Raw genomic sequence first — 21,137 nt, forward strand, 5'->3', positions numbered from 1 at the left:
TTTGTCTGTCTTGGGAGAGAAATCCCTCCTCTGTTGCTCTCCCTGGGGTTTCTTCCTATTTTTTCTCCCTGTTAAAGGATTTTTTTTTTAAGGAGTTGCTCCTTATCCGATGAAAGGGTCTAAGGACAGGATATTGTGTTGCTGTTAAGCCCACTGAGGCATATTTGTAATTTGTGATATTTGGCTATACAAACAAAATTGATTCGATTCGATTTGATTTGATTTTTGGCGGCATGGTAGCACAGTGGTCAGCGTGGTCACCTCACAGCAAGAAGGTCCTGGGTTCCAGCCCCAGGTAGTCCAACCTCGGTGGGTCGTCCTCTGCGTGGAGTTTGCATGTTCTCCCCGTTTCTGCGTGGGTTTCCTCCGGGGGGCTCCGGTTGGCGGCTTGTCCATGGTGTCTCCCCGCCTGCCGCCCAATGACCGCAGGAATAGGCTCCAGCATCACCGCGACCCTGAGAACAGGACAAGCGGTTCAGCTAATGGATGGATTGATTTGGTTTGATTTGAATTTCAATAGCATCACACCATCAACAAGACGCGTTTATATTATAGCAAATTCGGGGGGCAGTCCGGGAGACCGTCGCCACAGCTGGGACGCGAACCCGTGTCTCCCGATCCGCAAGCGACAACGTTAACCAGTCAACTAAAGGGTGCGACCCGTTAGTCAAGGACCAACGTGTCTACTTATCCATGCACGTTACATTATATATACACTACCGTTCAAAAGTTTGGGGTCACCCAAACAATTTTGTGTTTTCCATGAAAAGTCACACTTATTCACCACCATATGTTGTGAAATGAATAGAAAATAGAGTCAAGACATTGACAAGGTTAGAAATAATGATTTGTATTTGAAATAAGATTTTTTTTTACATCAAACTTTGCTTTCGTCAAAGAATCCTCCATTTGCAGCAATTACAGCATTGCAGACCTTTGGCATTCTAGCTGTTAATTTGTTGAGGTAATCTGGAGAAATTGCACCCCACGCTTCCAGAAGCAGCTCCCACAAGTTGGATTGGTTGGATGGGCACTTCTTGCGTACCATACGGTCAAGCTGCTCCCACAACAGCTCAATGGGGTTCAGATCTGGTGACTGCGCTGGCCACTCCATTACCGATAGAATACCAGCTGCCTGCTTCTGCTCTAAATAGTTCTTGCACAATTTGGAGGTGTGTTTAGGGTCATTGTCCTGTTGTAGGATGAAATTGGCTCCAATCAAGCGCTGTCCACTGGGTATGGCATGGCGTTGCAAAATGGAGTGATAGCCTTCCTTATTCAGAATCCCTTTTACCCTGTACAAATCTCCCACCTTACCAGCACCAAAGCAACCCCAGACCATCACATTACCTCCACCATGCTTAACAGATGGCGTCAGGCATTCTTCCAGCATCTTTTCATTTGTTCTGCGTCTCACAAACGTTCTTCTTTGTGATCCAAACACCTCAAACTTGGATTCATCCGTCCACAACACTTTTTTCCAGTCTTCCTCTGTCCAATGTCTGTGTTCTTTTGCCCATCTTAATCTTTTTCTTTTATTGGTCAGTCTCAGATATGGCTTTTTCTTTGCCACTCTGCCCTGAAGCCCAGAATCCCGCAGCCGCCTCTTCACTGTAGATGTTGACACTGGTGTTTTGCGGGTACTATTTAATGAAGATGCCAGTTGGGGACCTGTGAGGCGTCTGTTTCTCAAACTAGAGACTCTAATGTACTTATCTTCTTGCTCAGTTGTGCAACGCGGCCTCCCACTTCTTTTTCTACTCTGGTTAGAGCCTGTTTGTGCTGTCCTCTGAAGGGAGTAGTACACACCGGTGTAGGAAATCTTCAATTTCTTAGCAATTTCTCGCATGGAATAGCCTTCATTTCTAAGAACAAGAATAGACTGTCGAGTTTCAGATGAAAGTTCTCTTTTTCTGGCCATTTTGAGCGTTTAATTGACCCCACAAATGTGATGCTCCAGAAACTCAATCTGCTCAAAGGAAGGTCAGTTTTGTAGCTTCTGTAACGAGCGAAACTGTTTTCAGATGTGTGAACATGATTGCACAAGGGTTTTCTAATCATCAATTAGCCTTCTGAGCCAATGAGCAAACACATTGTACCATTAGAACACTGGAGTGATAGTTGCTTGAAATGGGCCTCTATACACCTATGTAGATATTGCACCAAAAACCAGACATTTGCAGCTAGAATAGTCATTTACCATATTAGCAATGTATAGAGTGTATTTCTTTAAAGTTAAGACTAGTTTAAAGTTATTTTCATTGAAAAGTACAGTGCTTTTCCTTCAAAAATATGGACATTTCAATGTGACCCCAAACTTTTGAACGGTAGTGTATACTAGTGACCGATACAAAAGCTCTAAAGATTTATGAGGTGTTAAGACATTTTCCCACTGAATTAGAAGACTGATATCTTTATTAATTCCCCCTTGTATGCTGGACTATGTTTTATTATTTTCAATTAGTGTATGTCATGTACACTGCTCAAAAAAATAAAGGGAACACATCAGCAATGCAATGTAGCTCCAAGTCAGTCACACTTTTGAGATATCAACCTGTCCAGTTAGGAAGCAACACTGATTTGTGAATCAATTTCACCTGTTGGTAAATTGTCTAATTTCCACCAGGTGGAAATTACACAATTTGCAAGACAACCCCTATAAAAGGAATGGATTTGCAGGTGGTGGCCACAGACCATTTGCCTGTCCTCATCTTTTCTCGCCAATCTTTGGTTAGTTTTTCATTTTGCTAGTGCCCTCACCACTAGAGGTGGCATGAGGCGGTATCTGCAACCTACAGAAGTTGCTCAGGTAGTGCAGCTCATCCAGGATGGCACATCAATGCGTGCTGTGGCAAGAAGATTTGATGTGTCTCCCAGCACAGTGTCCAGAGCATGGAGGAGGTACCAGGAGACAGGCCAGTACACCAGGAGACGTGGAGGGGGCCGCAGGAGGACAACAACCCCGCAGGAGGACCGCTATCTGGTCCTTTGTGCGAGGAGGAACAGGAGGAGCACTGCCGGAGCCCTACAAAACGACCTTCAACAGGCCAATAATGTGCAGGTTTCTGCTCAAACAGTGAGAAACAGAATGCATGAGGATGGTATGAGGGCCCGACGTCCACAATTGGGGCCTGTGCTCACAGCCCAACACCGTGCAGCCCGATTGACCTTTGCCAGAGAACATCTTGGTTGGCAGATTCGCCATTGGCGCCCTGTGCTCTTCACAGATGAGAGCAGGTTCACACTGAACACATGTGACAGACGTGAGAGAGTCTGGAGACGCTGTGGAGAACGTTCTGCTGCCTGCAACATCCTCCAGCATGACCGGTTTGGCGGTGGGTCAGTGATGGTCTGGGGAGGCATATCCTTGGAGGGCCGCACAGACCTCTACGTGCTAGCCAGAGGTACCATGACTGCCATTAGGTACCGGGATCAGATCCTCAGACCCATTGTCAGACCATATGCTGGTGCAGTGGGCCCTGGGTTCCTGCTCATGCATGACAATGCTCGTCCTCATGTGGCCAGAGTGTGTCAGCAGTTCCTGTATGTCGAGGGCATTGATGCTATGGACTGGCCTGCACATTCCCCAGACCTGAATCCAATCGAGCACCTCTGGGACATCATGTCTCGTACCATCCGCCAACGCAATGTCGCACCACAGACTGTCCAGGAGTTGACCGATGCCCTGATCCAGGTCTGGGAGGAGATCCCTCAGGAGACCATCTGTCGTCTCATCAGGAGCATGCCCAGACGTTGTAGGGAGTGCATACAGGCACGTGGAGGCCACACACACTACTGAGCCTCATTTTGAATCGTCTTGAAGAATTTCCACAGAAGTTGGATCAGCCTATGTTCTCATTTTCCACTTTGATTTTGAGTATGATTCTGAATCCAGACCTTAATGGGCTAATGATTTTGATTTCCATTGATCATTCTTAGGTTATTTTGCTCTAAACACATTCCTCTATCTAATAAATAAAGATTTTCAGCTGAAATATTTCATTCATCGAGGTCTATATTGTGTTTTTAGGTGTTCCCTTTATTTTTTTGAGCAGTGTATTTAACCCAGCTACTGAGGATGCACAAGCCAGTGCATCCTTAGTGCCGGTCCCAAGCCTGGACAAATGGGGAGGGTTGCGTTAGAAAGGGCATCCGGTGTAAAATTTTTGCCAAATCAATTATGCTGATCATAAATAAGACTTACATACCGGATCGGTCGAGGCCCGGGTTACCAACGACCGCCACCGGTACTGTTAACCAGCAGGGTGCGAGTGGAAACTATGCTACTGTTGGGCGAAGGAGAAGGAGAGGGGGAAAGCATGTCCAGAGGCAGTGAGAGAGGAGGAAGGGTAGGCATGTGGAGGTGATAGTTGGAACTTTGAATGTTGGCACTATGACTGGTAAAGGGAGAGAGATGGCTGACATGATGGAAAGAAGAAAGGTAGGCATACTGTGTGTGCAAGAGACCAGGTGGAAGGGGAGTAAGGCCAGGAGTATCGGAGGTGGGTTCAAACTCTTTTACCATGGTGTGAATGGGAGGAGAAATGGGGTAGGGGTAATTCTGAAGGAAGAGTATGTCAAGAGCGTGCTGGAGGTGAAGAGAGTGTCAGACAGAGTGATGAGTATGAAGCTGGAAATTTAAGGTTTATTGCTGAATGTTATCAGCGCATATGCCCCGCAAGTTGGGTGTGAGATGGATGAAAAAGAAGAATTCTGGAGTGAGTTGGACGACATGGTGGAGAGGGTACCCAAGGAGGAGAGAGTGGTGATTGGAGCGAACTTCAATGGACATGCTGGTGAAGGGAACAGAGGTGATGAGGAGGTGATGGGAAGGTATGGAGTCAAGAAGAGAAATGTGGAGGGACAGATGGTGGTCGATTTTGCGAAAAGGATGGAAATGGCTGTGGTGAATACATATTTCGAGAAGAGGGAGCAACACAGGTTGACGTACAAGAGTAGAGGAAAGTGCACACAGGTGGACTATATCTTATGTAGAAGGCGCCATCTAAAACGGATTGGAGACTGCAAGGTGGTGACAGGGGAGAACGTAGCTAAGCAGCATCGGATGGTGGTCTGTAGGATGACTTTGGAGACCAAGAAGAGGAAGCGAGTGAAGACACAGCCAAAGATCAAATGGTGTAAGTTGAAGAAGGAAGACTGTTGTGTGGAGTTCAGACAGGAGTTAAGACAGGCACTGGGTGGTAGTGAAGAGTTGCCAGATGGCTGGACAATCACTGCAGAAATAGTGAGGGAGACAGCTAGGAAGGTACTTGGTGTGTCATCAGGACAGAGGAAGGAAGACAAGGAGACTTGGTGGTGGAATGAGGAAGTACAGCAAATTATACAGAGGAAAAGGTTGGCAAAGAAGAAGTGGGATAGTAAGAGATGAAGAAAGTAGACAGGAGTACAAGGAGATGCAGCGTAAAGCAAAGAGAGAGGTGGCAAAGGCAAAGGAAAAGGCGTATGGTGAGTTGTATGACAGGTTAGACACTAAGGAAGGAGAAAAGGACTTGTACCGATTGGCTAGACAGAGGGACCAAGCTGCAAAGGATGTGCAGCAAGTTAGGGCGATCAAGGATAGAGATGGAAATGTGCTGACAAGCGAGGAGAGTGTGCTAAGAAGGTGGAAGGAATACTTTGAGGGGCTGATGAATGAAGAAAATGAGAGAGAGAGAAGGTTGGATGATGTAGGGATAGTGAATCAGGAAGTTCAGTGGATTAACAAGGAGGAAGTGAGGGCAGCTATGAAGAGGATGAAGAGTGGAAAGGCAGTTGGTCCTGATGACATACCTGTGGAAGCATGGAGATGTTTAGGAGAGATGGCAGTGGAGTTTTTAACTAGATTGTTTAATACAATCCTGGAAAGTGAGAGGATGCCTGAGGAGTGGAGAAGAAGCATACTGGTACCGATTTTCAAGAACAAGGGCGATGTGCAGAACTGTAACAACTACAGAGGTATAAAGTTGATCAGCCACAGCATGAAGATTTGGGAAAGAGTAATAGAAGCTAGGTTAAGAGGAGAGGTGATGATCAGCGAGCAGCAGTATCGTTTCATGCCACGAAAGAGCACCACAGATGCGATGTTTGCTTTGAGAATATTGATTGAGAAGTATAGAGAAGGCCAGAAAGAGTTGCATTGTGTCTTTGTAGATTTAGAGAAGCTTATGACAGAGTGCCGAGAGAGGAGGTGTGGTATTGTATGAGGAAGTCAGGAGTTGCAGAGAAGTATGTAAGAGTGGTGCAGGATATGTATGAGGGAGGTGTGACAGTGGTGAGGTGTGCGGTTGGAATGACAGATGGGTTCAAGGTGGAGGTGGGATTACATCAAGGATCGGCTCTGAGCCCTTTCTTGTTTGCAATGGTGATGGACAGGTTGACGGACAAGATCAGGCAGGAGTCTCCATGGACAATGATGTTCGCGGATGACATTGTGATCTGTAGCGAGAGTAGGGTGCAGGTTGAGGAGAGCCTGGAGAGGTGGAGGTATGCACTAGAGAGAAGAGGAATGAAAGTCAGTAGGAGCAAGACGGAATACCTGTGCGTGAATGAGAGAGAGGACAGTGGAATGGTCAGGATGCAAGGGGTGGAGGTGACAAAGGCATTTGAGTTTAAATACTTGGGGTCAACTGTCCAAAGTAACGGGGAGTGCAGTAGAGAGGTGAAAAAGAGAGTGCAGGCAGGGTGGAGTGGGTGGAGAAGAGTGTCAGGAGTGATTTGCGACAGAAGGGTACCAGCAAGAGTTAAAGGGAAAGTTTACAGGATGGTTGTGAGACCAGCTATGTTATATGGTTTGGAGACAGTGGCACTGATGAAAAGACAGGAGGCGGAGCTGGAGGTGGCAGAGTTGAAGATGCTAAGATTTTCACTGGGAGTAACGAAGAAGGACAGGATTAGGAACGATTATATTAGAGGGACCGCTCAGGTTGGACGGTTTGGAGACAAAGCAAGAGAGGCAAGATTGAGATGGCTTGGAAATGTGTGGAGGAGAGATGCTGAGTATATTGGGAGAAGGATGCTGAATATGGAGCTGCCAGGGAAGAGGAGAAGAGGAAGGCCAAAGAGGAGGTTTATGGATGTGGTGAGGAAAGACATGCAGGTGGCTGGTGTGACAGAGGAAGACGCAGAAGACAGGAAGAAATGGAATCGGATGATCCGCTGTGGCGACCCCTAACGGCAGCTGCCGAAAGTAGTAGTAGTGTATGTCATGTATTTAATTTATTATTGTTTGTACCCTTATTTTCATAATACATTACCGTATATTTGTCATGTGACATTCAATCTCTATGCACTTCCTGATATACTGTATAGAAATGTTTACATACTGTTCCCTTTGGCACTTTGGATATATCTATGTATTTTTGGATGGAATGTATATTTGCTGTGTTTGTTTTGTAATGAACTTTTTTCAAGAATCTGTACATGAATATGAACAATGTTCAATAAAAATATATATAAAAAAACGTCGAAAATGGACGGGCAACACGTCGAAAATTGACGCGTTAACGCGTCGAAAATGGACGTGTTGCGCGTCATTTGACGCGTTGTGGTGTCAAATGACGCGAAACACGTCGAAAATTAACGTGTTACGTTTGTGGTGTCAAATGACGCGCAACACGTCAAAAATTAACGTGTTAACGCGTCGAAAATTAACGTTAACACGTCGAAACTGGACGCGTTAACGCGTCGAAAATTAACGCGTTAACACGTCGAAAATGGACACGTTGCGCAACACGTCGAAAATGGACTTGTTAACACGTCGAAAAATAACGTTAACATAACGCACAACACGTCGAAAATTACCGTGTTAACACATCGAAAATTAACGTTAACAAGTCGAAACTGGACGCGTTGCGCGTCATTTGACGTGATGTGGTGTCAAATGACGCGCAACACGTCGAAAATTAACGCGTTAACACGTCGAAAATGGACGCGTTACAGGTCATTTGACAGGTTGTGGTGTCAAATGACGCGCAACACGTCGAAAATTAACGTTAACATGACGCGCAACGCGTCGAAAATTACCGTGTTAACGCGTCGAAAATTAACGTTAACACGTCGAAAATGGACGCGTTGCGCGCCATTTGACGTGTTGTGGTGTCAAATGACGCGAACACGTCGAAAATTAACGCGTTAACACGCCACTCTGCTTTCCGACACTCCCTTTTCTGGGCCCTTACAAATTGAGTGTTTCTCCATTGCGCCTTTTGCTTACTGGTGATCGATTTAATCTCAGTAGGAGCAATGGCACCAACATTTTAGAACTGAGAGTATTCAGTAGTAGATCATCAACATGATTTGAAGCTGGAACGGTTTCACATTTGACGGCTTCCATAAAAAGAGTTCTGGTATTCTCATCAATGTAACTTTTTTTCAACAGTTTCAGGTCTAATGTTGCTTTTTGGTGTAATAGACAGATTAAAGAATACACAAAAATGATCTGATAAAGCAGCATCAAGTACAGTGACATTTGAAATGTTAACACCCTTAGTAATAACCAGATCTAGAGTGTGTCCCCTAGTATGGGTCAGCCCTTTCACATGTCGAGACAGATCAAACATATCAAGTATGGCTGAAAGTTCTATGGCATTTTTGTCACTAACATTATCTGTGTACATTTAAATCACCCGTGATGACTACACAGTCAAATCCAGTGCAGATAATTGAAAGCATCTCAGTAAAATCATTAAGGAAATGTGGAGAGTATTTTGGTGGCCTGTATAGTATGACTAGTATATATAGAATACACTAGAAGAACCTCGCTACAATGTAGCGGTTTGGTTATCCACCCGTCTAAATCTCCCTCCTCTTCATCCTGCCAGCTAACCGCCTTCACCCTGCCCCTAAACCTCCCCCACTCCAACTCCCTCCCCCCAAATGCTCAGAATCATCTGAAACGCCGAGAAAAGTGGTTTAACCCCCCCACTCCAACTCCCTCCCCCCAAACGCTCAGAATCATCTGAAATGCCGAGAAAAGTGTTTTTTAGCCATTTTTTGAAAATGCATATTTTGCATATACTATATGCATAATTATTATATTTTAGTTTTCTGCTATTTTTTTGGTCCTCTCTGGAACAATACCTACCACCTCCAAAAAAAATCTGTGTAAAGAATGAATTATTCCACGGGGCCATCTCAGTTTGATGACACCAGTGATAATAACCGCCCGTCCACGACGAGGTCAAAAATCGTGAACAGCTTGGAGAACGTGAACCAAACAAGGCTGTCAACCCATCCTGTCAAGTCAAGTCAAATTCATTTGTGTAGCCCAATATCGCAAATTAGAATTTTGCCTCAATGGGCTTTACAGCAACACAACATCCTATCTTTACACCCTCGCATCAGATAAGGAACAACTCCCTAAAAAAGCCCTTTAACAGGGAGAAAAAATAGGATGAAAGCTCAGAGAAAGCAACAGAGGGGGGGATCTCTCCCAGTTCACGGTATAGGCCTGATAGAAAATTTGATTTTAATTTTGAGTCAAATGCTCACAGTTGAATAAGGTTCATTGAATCGTATTTTAGCAAGATGAGGACTCTCTTATTTTCAAGTGCCAGTCTAGCTAAGCTAATTTTGTTTTATGAAAATCCCAGGAAATTTAGCTTCCCCATACCTGATGCCCTAGCACCACCTATGCAGATAATTATTGATATTTACCATCTGTTGGATAGCAAACATAGTGGACATCACTGTCCTCATCCATCCATCCATTATCTTAACCGCTTATCTTGCTCTCAGGGTCACGGGGATGCTGGAGCCTATTCCAGCAGTCATTGGGCGGCAGGTGGGGAGACACCCTGGACAGGCTGCCAGGCCATCACAGGGCGCCCACACACACACACACACACACACACACACACATTCATTCCTAGGGATTTAGTACGGCCAATTCACCTGACTTACATGTCTTTGGACAGTGGGAGGAAACCGGAGTCCCCGCAGGAAACCCACGCAGACACGGGGGGAACATGCAAACTCCACACAGAGGACGACCTGGGATGACCCACCAAGGTTGGACTACCCCGGGGCTCGAACCCAAGACCTTCTTGCTGTGAGGCGACCGCGCTAACCACTGCACCACCGTGCCACCCATTACTGTCCTCTTTATATAACAAAAATAAAAGGAACTCAGTTTTGACAAAAGTTATAATTTCACTGATCCTGTTCTGTATTAGTGTCCGATGACAGAAGAAGGGGACAGCGGGATGGAGAGACCCCCGACTGTAACACAGGAAGTGAGAAGATGGAGAGAGCAGGAGCCTCAGAGTAAGGAGATACCCCACACTATTGCAGGTGATTGATCTCTTGTGAGAATGCCTGGACAATATCACATACCCCCAGAGACGTCTTAAGGAAAGATCTAGTTATCAAGAGAAACTCTTCCATCAGAATGAAATTCTCAAGAGCAAGTGTCTCCTCAAATCTGAAGAGGCACAGGCTGCACTTTATGAGAAGGAGGACATGGAGCGAGAATAGGAGTTGACTGTATTGAGAGAGGGGAAGAGGAAGATGACAGAGGTGGAAGATCTCTTGCAAGCCACCCTGGAACGGGCTGTATACCTCCTTAGATCTTTCCAGGAGATATCCATTCATCAAGAGGGTCTCCTCTGTCAGAATGAGATCCTCCAGAGCAAGTTTCTCCTCAAATCTGAAGAGGCACAGGCTGCTCTTTCTGTTAAGGAGGCCATGGAGTGAGAAAAAGAGTTGATCCTACAAGACAAATATGTGCTCCTGGAGCAGGTGGAGGTCCTGCAGAAAGACACCATCCTGCAGAGAGCCGCCACCCAGAAGGATCAGGCATTAATCCAATTGGTTCTTGAAGGTAACTTTGACGAGGTGGAATGCCTCTTTCAGGAGCTTTGCCGAGGGGAGCCAAGACTTGAAAAGATGGGGGTTAGCCTCCGCCAGGCACAGGAGGTGTTAATTAGATACTTCAAGCAGTTCCAGGTAAAGTTTTGTCTCTTCTTGGAGAATGAGGAGAGCTCCATGGATAGCAGTGCAGATGGAAGAGAGCAGGTAAAGGCCCTGCAGATAGACGCCATCCTGCAGAGAGCCACCGCTCTGAAGGTGCAGGAGTTACAAACTGCTGCCATGGAGAAAACAAAGCCTCTGGTGGAGCGGGTGGAATGCCTCACTGACAATGAGGTGCTTTGGGAGCAGAGCACAGAAAAGATGGCTGCTGCCCTCCTCCAGGCAGAGAAGGATTTAAAAAGCACTTCCAGTGGTGGCAGGAGGAGAAGGAGTGACTCCTTATTCATCAAGAGGCTCTCCTCTATCAGATTGAGATCCCCCAGAGCCAGTCTCCACAAATCTGATGAGGCACAGGCTGCTCTTTCTCCCAAGGTGGCCATGGAGTAAGAAAAAAAGTCGATCCTACAAGACAAATACGTGCTCCTGGAGCAGGTGCAGGCACTGCAGAGAGATGTTGCCCTGAATGATGAGGCGTTACTTCAAACTGCTAACATGATTGGTAATAGCACTGACAGGGTGCAATGCCTCCTCTCTGAGGAGCTTCGCCAAGGGTAGCCAAGAAAAAAAAGATAGCGGCTGGCCTCCAGGCAAAGGATGTGTTAAATAGACAGCTCCAGCAGCTCCAAGAGTTTTGTCTCGTCCTGGAGAATGAGGAAAGTTCCATGAATAGCAGAGCAGATGACAGAGACAGGTATGATCACTGTGTATCTAGTGGTATATGGAAGAAACAATGCACATTAAATTATAGACAAATATACAACTTTGCCATTGTGTCTCAGTGAAATGGATCGAATAAGTTTGCAGTAATATCAGAAAATCGGTGTACAGCAGTAGGGTGTATTAACAGTAGAATGACAAAGAGTTTTGTACTTTACAGAGCTTCGTCCGGGAAATATCCTCACTTGATGAAGAGGAGGAAGACGCCAAGATAGGACATAAGGTCAAGGACAAGATGAGCCGTCTCCAGCGCTTCTTTGGGAGGCTGGGGACTTTTTGCTGCTGTTGTTCCACAAATGAAGAAGTTCTGTCTTGAAAGAGCCCTTCTCTCTTCAACCTTGATACCCAATGGCCGACGATGGCCTTAAAAAAATAAAATGATCTGTCTCATTCATTTTTTTCATTGTTATTGTCATCAGTCATTCATGATACTTAAAACTGAGGATAGGGAGATAAACATATCAAGTGTGTCTTGTATACTTGTATGTATGTATTCATAGTGTTGCGAATTCGGGGGCAGCCGGGAAGCGAACCTGGATTGCCCACACCACGGCCGACTGCGCTAACCAGTCAACTAAATCCAACCTGTTAGCCAAAGGCTAGCGAGTCTACTCATCTGTGGTCATTACACTACCCCCCCCCCCTCCCCCTCGGGAAGCGCGTCCCTGCGCTTCAGCATATCAACTCCCTCACGTCTCTGGGCGCACGCACTTCCAATGGCCTCACGGTGTCACCATCCCACTTCTAACACCAATGTAGCGCATTCAGGGGTAGCCGGGAAGGGTAGCCGTGAAGCGAACCCGGGTCCCCCGCACCAAGGGCGACTGCGTTACCAGATAACAACTGCCTACGCTTCCGGGTTAAGCTGGCTATCCCCGCGACAGCGCGTGCCCCCACCCAATGGCAGCTTCCCTTTCTAGTAACCCTGGCAACAGCCCCTGTCCCGGCAATCTAGCTCGGTATTCGCCACAGTATTAACCCCAACATGCATGTCTTTTTGATGGTGGGGGAAACCCACCGCAGACACGGGGAGAACATGCAAACGCCACACAGAGGATGACCTGGGATGACCCCAGAGTTGAACAACCCCCGGGTTCGAAACCAAGCCCTTCTTGCTGCGAAGCGACAGCGCTAACCACTGCGCCACCATGCCGCCCGGTCTGGCAATACGAGTAATTTAGTGCTGTTAAACCCAGTCCACACATGCGAAAGCAGAAATTATGTTGGTGTGGTGTCTAAATTTGAACCTGGTTGTTGATTTGTGTGGAGATTGTTGATCTCTCATGCAGCGACTTAATTTGTACTGCCTCTTGGCCAGTGGTGGCGCTGTGATGTCTCACGTGAGTGATTGTTGTGTATGTGCAGGAGTGCGAATCTCTTTCCGGTTAAGCTGCATCTGGTGACGAGCTGTGTATTTTATTCCTCCGTTTATAGTGATTACAAAACCTGTTATCCTGCTCAACAATGACCACGCCAACAGTCTGTTTTACACTGGAGGTGCTTATGGATGTAATGGTAGCGAAGAAGAAGAAGAAAAAAAACAACCCACTAACACCGTTGAGGTAAGGTGTAATGTTACAGCTAATATCCATGAGCCGTATTACAAATAAGAATAATTTGTGGGCCAATTGAAATCCTTTTAAAAGTAGATTTGGAGTTCTTACGTAGTCTTAAACCACAGCCCAGATAAATGGAAATTTTTCTCATTTTAACACATGGAAATGAGGTGTATTGTTGCGCCATGCCCATTGCGTTCACAAACAAAACACGGCTCCACACCACTCTTTAACGCCGTGCAACCGGAGGTTTACCGGTGAGGCAGGCAGGATATCACATTTGCTGTTGAGGCTTGCCAACCAGAAAATGCCACTCAGTCGCCGCAGCGGTGAAAGGTAATCTGTTTCTCCATGCTTCTGTTGTGATCAAAGGGATCAAACTCCCCCTTGACTGTCACACTCAACAACACGCACCCACAAAGACATGTGCAAACACACATAAGGGGACATACACACACACAAAGAGTAAATCTTGTGGCTGCTTGTGTTCTGGCGTAGAAGCTTGGCTCTCGTGTGGGAGCTGTGAAGCTAGCTGTGGAAAAATGCTCTCTCTCGCTCTCTCACACACACACACACTGGTATAGAGAGCAACATAACAGCACGGTGGGACAGAGTAGTAAGGGATCAGAAACAAAAATTGATGCTTAGGAGAGTTTTGCAGTTAACAATTTCTGTGAACTTTCCATTTCTGCCTTCAACTGTTGTACATTGACTAATGAGAAATGACTTTGCCATCAGGTATCTTGGTGAATCTGGAACGATGATTTTCACTTGTCACGCGTAGTTTGGCAGTCGACGTGGCTCTTTATGTGTTAAAAGATAGGTACAGTTTTGGTTTGTTTAAGCTAGTAAGTACTCTTTAAAATGTTGGGCATCATTTAGCAATGTGTATGTGCAAAAACCTCAGTACTGAGAGACCCACGGTTCAACTGGCATTTGTTTAAGTCTTCTATTATCCATGAAATAGCCCCCTGTTTTGTAAACAGGAAGCTTACAATAAAGTCACACATGTCTTAATATGCTCCACTGAAAGCAAAAAAAGAAAGGCAACTCGTGCTCTCTGTCAAATTAAAATGAATTTATTTGGCACTTTGAAAGAAATATGTTTTCCTTGCAACATCTGCACTGTAAGTTGTGATTCTAGAAGTTTGCTCCCATTCAAAATAAATAAAACAGAATGGAATAAAATATCCTAAATAAACAGATATATATGTGACTGTACAATAAGCTTTCCATTTTCAAAAAGAAGATGGATGGTTTGTGAAGCCATCAGTGAGGTTTTTTGTATGCACCATTCAGAAGAACACTTTAATGCAGTCTGGGTTCAAAAAAGGTGTATACATACGTATATATACATATATGTGCATTTATGTATATATAGTATATGTATATATGTATGTATGTATACATCAACATGGATACAGGAAAAAAAGTTTTACTGCATTGCAGTACAGGCCTGTTTTGTGCGTCTCGCACTCATCAGCTGCTAAATATGTATGTGTATGTATGTGTATGTATGTGTGTGTATGTATATATATATATATATATACACTACCGTTCAAAAGTTTGGGATCACATTGAAATGTCCATATTTTTGAAGGAAAAGCACTGTACTTTTCAATGAAGATAACTTTAAACTAGTCTTAACTTTAAAGAAATACACTCTATACATTGCTAATGTGGTAAATGACTATTCTAGCTGCAAATGTCTGGTTTTTGGTGCAATATCTACATAGGTGTATAGAGGCCCATTTCAAGCAACTATCACTCCAGTGTTCTAATGGTACAATGTGTTTGCTCATTGGCTCAGAAGGCTAATTGATGATTAGAAAACCCTTGTGCAATCATGTTCACACATCTGAAAACAGTTTAGCTCATTACAGAAGCTACAAAACTGACCTTCCTTTGAGCAGATTGAGTTTCTGGAGCATCACATTTGTGGGGTCAATTAAACGCTCAAAATGGCCAGAAAAAGAGAACTTTCATCTGAAACTCGACAGTCTATTCTTGTTCTTAGAAATGAAGGCTATTCCATGCGAGAAATTGCTAAGAAATTGAAGATTTCCTACACCGGTGTGTACTACTCCCTTCAGAGGACAGCACAAACAGGCTCTAACCAGAGTAGAAAAAGAAGTGGGAGGCCGCGTTGCACAACTGAGCAAGAAGATAAGTACATTAGAGTCTCTAGTTTGAGAAACAGACGCCTCACAGGTCCCCAACTGGCATCTTCATTAAATCCTTCTTTCAGCTTTTTCCCTGTTTTTCAGGGGTCGCCACAGCAGATTTTACAGTTTCCACCAGGAGCCTGTGAGGGCACAGTGCCAATGACCGTTGTTCGATCTGGTATGGTCTTGTCAATCTGCTTATTGATTTGGCAAAATTTTACGTCGGATGCCCTTCCTGACACAACCACTAACCCTATGGACGGGGGCACAGGTAAAGCGCTGGATGCCATCCCAGTATTCATGGACTTGCGCCCATGCCTGTCGCTATAGGCATCTTCATTAAATAGTACCCGCAAAACACCAGTGTCAACATCTACAGTGAAGAGGCGGCTGCGGGATTCTGGGCTTCAGGGCAGAGTGGCAAAGAAAAAGCCATATCTGAGACTGACCAATAAAAGAAAAAGATTAAGATGGGCAAAAGAACACAGACATTGGACAGAGGAAGACTGGAAAAAAGTGTTGTGGACGGATGAATCCAAGTTTGAGGTGTTTGGATCACAAAGAAGAACGTTTGTGAGACGCAGAACAAATGAAAAGATGCTGGAAGAATGCCTGACGCCATCTGTTAAGCATGGTGGAGGTAATGTGATGGTCTGGGGTTGCTTTGGTGCTGGTAAGGTGGGAGATTTGTACAGGGTAAAAGGGATTCTGAATAAGGAAGGCTATCACTCCATTTTGCAACGCCATGCCATACCCAGTGGACAGCGCTTGATTGGAGCCAATTTCATCCTACAACAGGACAATGACCCTAAACACACCTCCAAATTGTGCAAGAACTATTTAGAGCAGAAGCAGGCAGCTGGTATTCTATCGGTAATGGAGTGGCCAGCGCAGTCACCAGATCTGAACCCCATTGAGCTGTTGTGGGAGCAGCTTGACCGTATGGTACGCAAGAAGTGCCCATCCAACCAATCCAACTTGTGGGAGCTGCTTCTGGAAGCGTGGGGTGCAATTTCTCCAGATTACCTCAACAAATTAACAGCTAGAATGCCAAAGGTCTGCAATGCTGTAATTGCTGCAAATGGAGGATTCTTTGACGAAAGCAAAGTTTGATGTAAAAAAAAATCTTATTTCAAATACAAATCATTATTTCTAACCTTGTCAATGTCTTGACTCTATTTTCTATTCATTTCACAACATATGGTGGTGAATAAGTGTGACTTTTCATGGAAAACACAAAATTGTTTGGGTGATCCCAAACTTTTGAACGGTAGTGTATATATATACACTGCTCAAAAAAATAAAGGGAACACATAAGCAATGCAATGTAGCTCCAAGTCAGTCACACTTTTGAGATATCAACCTGTCCAGTTAGGAAGCAACACTGATTTGTGACTCAATTTCACCTGTTGGTAAATTGTCTAATTTCCACCAGGTGGAAATTACACAATTTGCAAGACAACCCCTATAAAAGGAATGGATTTGCAGGTGGTGGCCACAGACCATTTGCCTGTCCTCATCTTTTCTGGCCAATCTTTGGTTAGTTTTTCATTTCGCTAGTGCCCTCACCACTAGAGGTGGCATGAGGCGGTATCTGCAACCTACAGAAGTTGCTCAGGTAGTGCAGCTCATCCAGGATGGCACATCAATGCGTGCTGTGGCAAGAAGATTTGATGTGTCTCCCAGCACAGTGTCCAGAGCATGGAGGAGGTAGCAGGAGACAGGCCAGTACACCAGGAGACGTGGAGGGGGCCGCAGGAGGACAACAACCCCGCAGGAGGACCGCTATCTGGTCCTTTGTGCAAGGAGGAACAGGAGGAGCACTGCCGGAGCCCTACAAAACGACCTTCAACAGGCCACTAATGTGCAGGTTTCTGCTCAAACAGTGAGAAACAGAATGCATGAGGATGGTATGAGGGCCCGACGTCCACAATTGGGGCCTGTGCTCACAGCCCAACACCGTGCAGCCCGATTGACCTTTGCCAGAGAACATCTTGGTTGGCAGATTCGCCATTGGCGCCCTGTGCTCTTCACAGATGAGAGCAGGTTCACACTGAACACATGTGACAGACGTGAGAGAGTCTGGAGACGCTGTGGAGAACGTTCTGCTGCCTGCAACATCCTCCAGCATGACCGGTTTGGCGGTGGGTCAGTGATGGTCTGGGGAGGCATATCCTTGGAGGGCCGCACAGACCTCTACGTGCTAGCCAGAGGTACCATGACTGCCATTAGGTACCAGGATCAGACCCTCAGACCCATTGTCAGACCATATGCTGGTGCAGTGGGCCCTGGGTTCCTGCTCGTCCTCATGTGGCCAGAGTGTGTCAGCAGTTCCTGTATGTCGAGGGCATTGATGCTATGGACTGGCCTGCACGTTCCCCAGACCTGAATCCAATCGAGCACCTCTGGGACATCATGTCTCGTACCATCCGCCAACGCAATGTTGCACCACAGACTGTCCAGGAGTTGACCGATGCCCTGATCCAGGTCTGGGAGGAGATCCCTCAGGAGACCATCTGTCGTCTCATCGGGAGCATGCCCAGACGTTGTAGGGAGTGCATACAGGCACGTGGAGGCCACACACACTACTGAGCCTCATTTTGAATCGTCTTGAAGAATTTCCACAGAAGTTGGATCAGCCTATGTTCTCATTTTCCACTTTGATTTTGAGTATGATTCTGAATCCAGACCTTAATGGGCTAATGATTTTGATTTCCATTGATCATTCTTAGGTTATTTTGCTCTAAACACATTCCTCTGTCTAATAAATAAAGATTTTCAGCTGAAATATTTCATTCATCGAGGTCTATATTGTGTTTTTAGGTGTTCCCTTTAATTTTTGAACAGTGTATATATATATACACACACACAAGTGGTGGCGCAGTGGTTAGCGTGGTCACCTCACAGCAAGAGGGTCCTGGGTTCAAACCCCGGGGTTGTCCAAACTTGGGGGTCATCCCGGGTCATCCTCTGTGTGGCGTTTGCATGTTCGCCCAGTGTCTGCGTGGGTTTCCTCTGGGTGCTCCGGTTTCCTCCCACAGTCCAAAGACATGTAGGTCAGGTGAATCGGCCATACTAAATTGTCCCTAGGTATGACTGTGTCAGCCCTGTGATGGGCTGGCGGCCTTTCCAGGGTGTTTCCCATATATATATCTTTGAGTATCTTGGCTCTAGGGCACATGGAACTGAGAAAGTGCAAGGTTGCAAGTCTAACAACATCTACTCCACACTTCTCTGAGATTTAACTTTGTAATCAGCAGCAGCAATTTAGTGGTCCCAATGCATTCAAGCGTTTTCAAGGGCCACAGCTAAAGCAAAGCTGTTGTTCTCAAAAACACACGAAAGTAAGGGTAAGAGGGATACTCGAGGTACTAAACTCTACATCTTGTGCCAAGGATCGAAACTGTCCTTGTTTTTGCATCGGAGCCAAAACTGATTTTTGTACTGCTGTTGAAGACGCGATCTATTCATCGTTGAGTGACAAGCGGGGTTTGCATTCCCGTGAGTCAGGCCTTTTCCTCAGCATGTTATCCATCTTTGTCACTTTTTGTTGTTGTTGCTGTAGTTATCTCCCTTTGAAGGCTGGTTTAGGAACTTGTGGGACAATTCCCACAACACCAGCCCACACACACTCCTCTACCAGCCACTTGGCGCGCTCATCGGCCTCCTCCTCATAACTCCACCCGGCCTCGACTCTCCTCCTCCCCTCCATCTCCCCGCTGGCTGAGTGACCTTCCCACACCAGTCAGGACGGCGCAGTCGTTCCCTGCTCTCCATCATTGGCTGAGAACTCATCTCTGCTGTGATATGACTCACATCCCCTTCTCCTACATCTTCCTATCTTCCTCCTCCATTTGCCCTGAATAGACAGCAGTTGCAATGGCAGAGTGGCAGCAGGCTGGCCTCTTTGCTGAACGACTCACCCTGTTGCAGAGCTCTTTGGAGCAACAGTGTGACTATAGCTAGTTAGTTAGATAGATGAGATACAGTTCAGAAGAAAGTTATACTCAGAATTGATGCTATTTTGGGGCATCCAGGTAGCGTAGCGGTCTATTCCGTTGCTTACCAACACGGGGATCTTCGGTTCGAATCCCTGTGTTGCCTCCAGCTTGGTTGGGCGTCCCTGCAGATGCAATTGGCCGTGTCTACGGTTGGGAAGCTGGATGTGGGTATGTGTCCTGGTCGATGCACTAGCGACTCCTCTGGTCGGTTGGGGCGCCTATTTGGGGGGGGGGGATAGCGTGATCCTCTCACACGTTATGTCCCCCTGGTGAAACTCTTCACTGTCAGGTGAAAAGAAGCGGCTGACGACTCCACATGTATCGGAGGAGACGTGTTAGTCTGCAGCCCTCTCGGATCGGCAGAGGGGGTGGAGCAGCGACCGGGATGGCTCGAAAGTATAGGGTAATTGGCCGGGTGCAATTGGGGAGAAAAAAGGGGGGGGGGGAATCCACCAAAAAAAAAGAAGGAAGTGATGCTATTTTACATGTTGTGTGAAGGTTTTTTGAGACGGGACTGACGTTAGCGAGTGCTATGGAGCGAACAGTATGAGGGAAAGACAGAAATAATGGACCAAGAAAATGTTGGACCAAATCTTCTTTTTTTTTTGATTTTTTTTTCGCTCGCTAAATTCGTGCTGTGTTGTTGCAGTGTCCCGACATGATGGCATGAACGTATTTTCTGGTGACTGCGTCACAGCTGACATAAAGATTAATTCTGTATGTTTAAATGCACAGGGTAAAGACCCTCTTAGTTAGGGATTAGAGATGTGTTATAAATCAGATTTCATGTCTCGAGTTGCCATAAAAACAGTTTTCTACTTGCGCACACCCCTACTTCTGCTTCTGCCCGTCGGGGTCTGCTAATGTGACATTTAAAACAAATCGCTGTTCATTTAATTCTACTTAACCCACAATACACGTGCGTTTATCATATGGAGAAGGCTGCAGTAAAACAAACAAAACAACTTGTTTTATGACGCAGTTTAATGGAAGAGTTTTACTCGTATGTATTTGCGTGTGTTTAAATCTGCGTGTGTTAAAAAGGGGGGTTAAAATTGGCCTGTTTTATTTTTTTTCCCCTCTCTACTGTTGTTCTCTTACTCACCTCTCTGGCAAGGGAGGTTTCCTGTTTAATCAAAATGTGTCACATTAATTCAGACAAATCCAGGCAATCTCGTTTTCTAATAAAGCTGTCATATTTGCATCCGGTGACTTACATTCACCATCGTTTTAGATTAATTTCCGTCACAACCTTTTGATTTATGAATGCATAATAACAGGGGGCGATGTCTGTGTCTGCACGCAGCCATATTCTTGTATGTGTGCCTGTACGTGTGTGTGTGTGTGCGTGTGTATGTGTGTGTGCGCACGTGCATGAAGTTTTGACTATTAATCTAAGATGCTGGCTATGCATCAAAGAGGGAAAATCACATTTTGTGTGATAATTGAGTTTGTTAGGAGGAAGAGATCACACTCCTGCGGCGGAGGAGCATGAGTTGCATCATTGGTTGCCTGTTTTACAGCAGCCTGACATCTTTCCCCCCCATCTTCTCCCCACTCATATCAAAGAACCAAGTGCACCCCTGACTCCCAAGTCTGACATCATTAGATTTTCCATATCTGCCCCCTCCTATAAAGCGTCCAAATGTCAAACATCTGTGCCAGTTTGTACAGTGAGCAAAAAGAGACAAAGCAGTTTTTTAATTGTTGTCACCAAAAATACTTGCATG

This window comes from Lampris incognitus, chromosome 15, assembly GCF_029633865.1.
Source record: "Lampris incognitus isolate fLamInc1 chromosome 15, fLamInc1.hap2, whole genome shotgun sequence".
Taxonomy (NCBI): domain Eukaryota; kingdom Metazoa; phylum Chordata; class Actinopteri; order Lampriformes; family Lampridae; genus Lampris; species Lampris incognitus.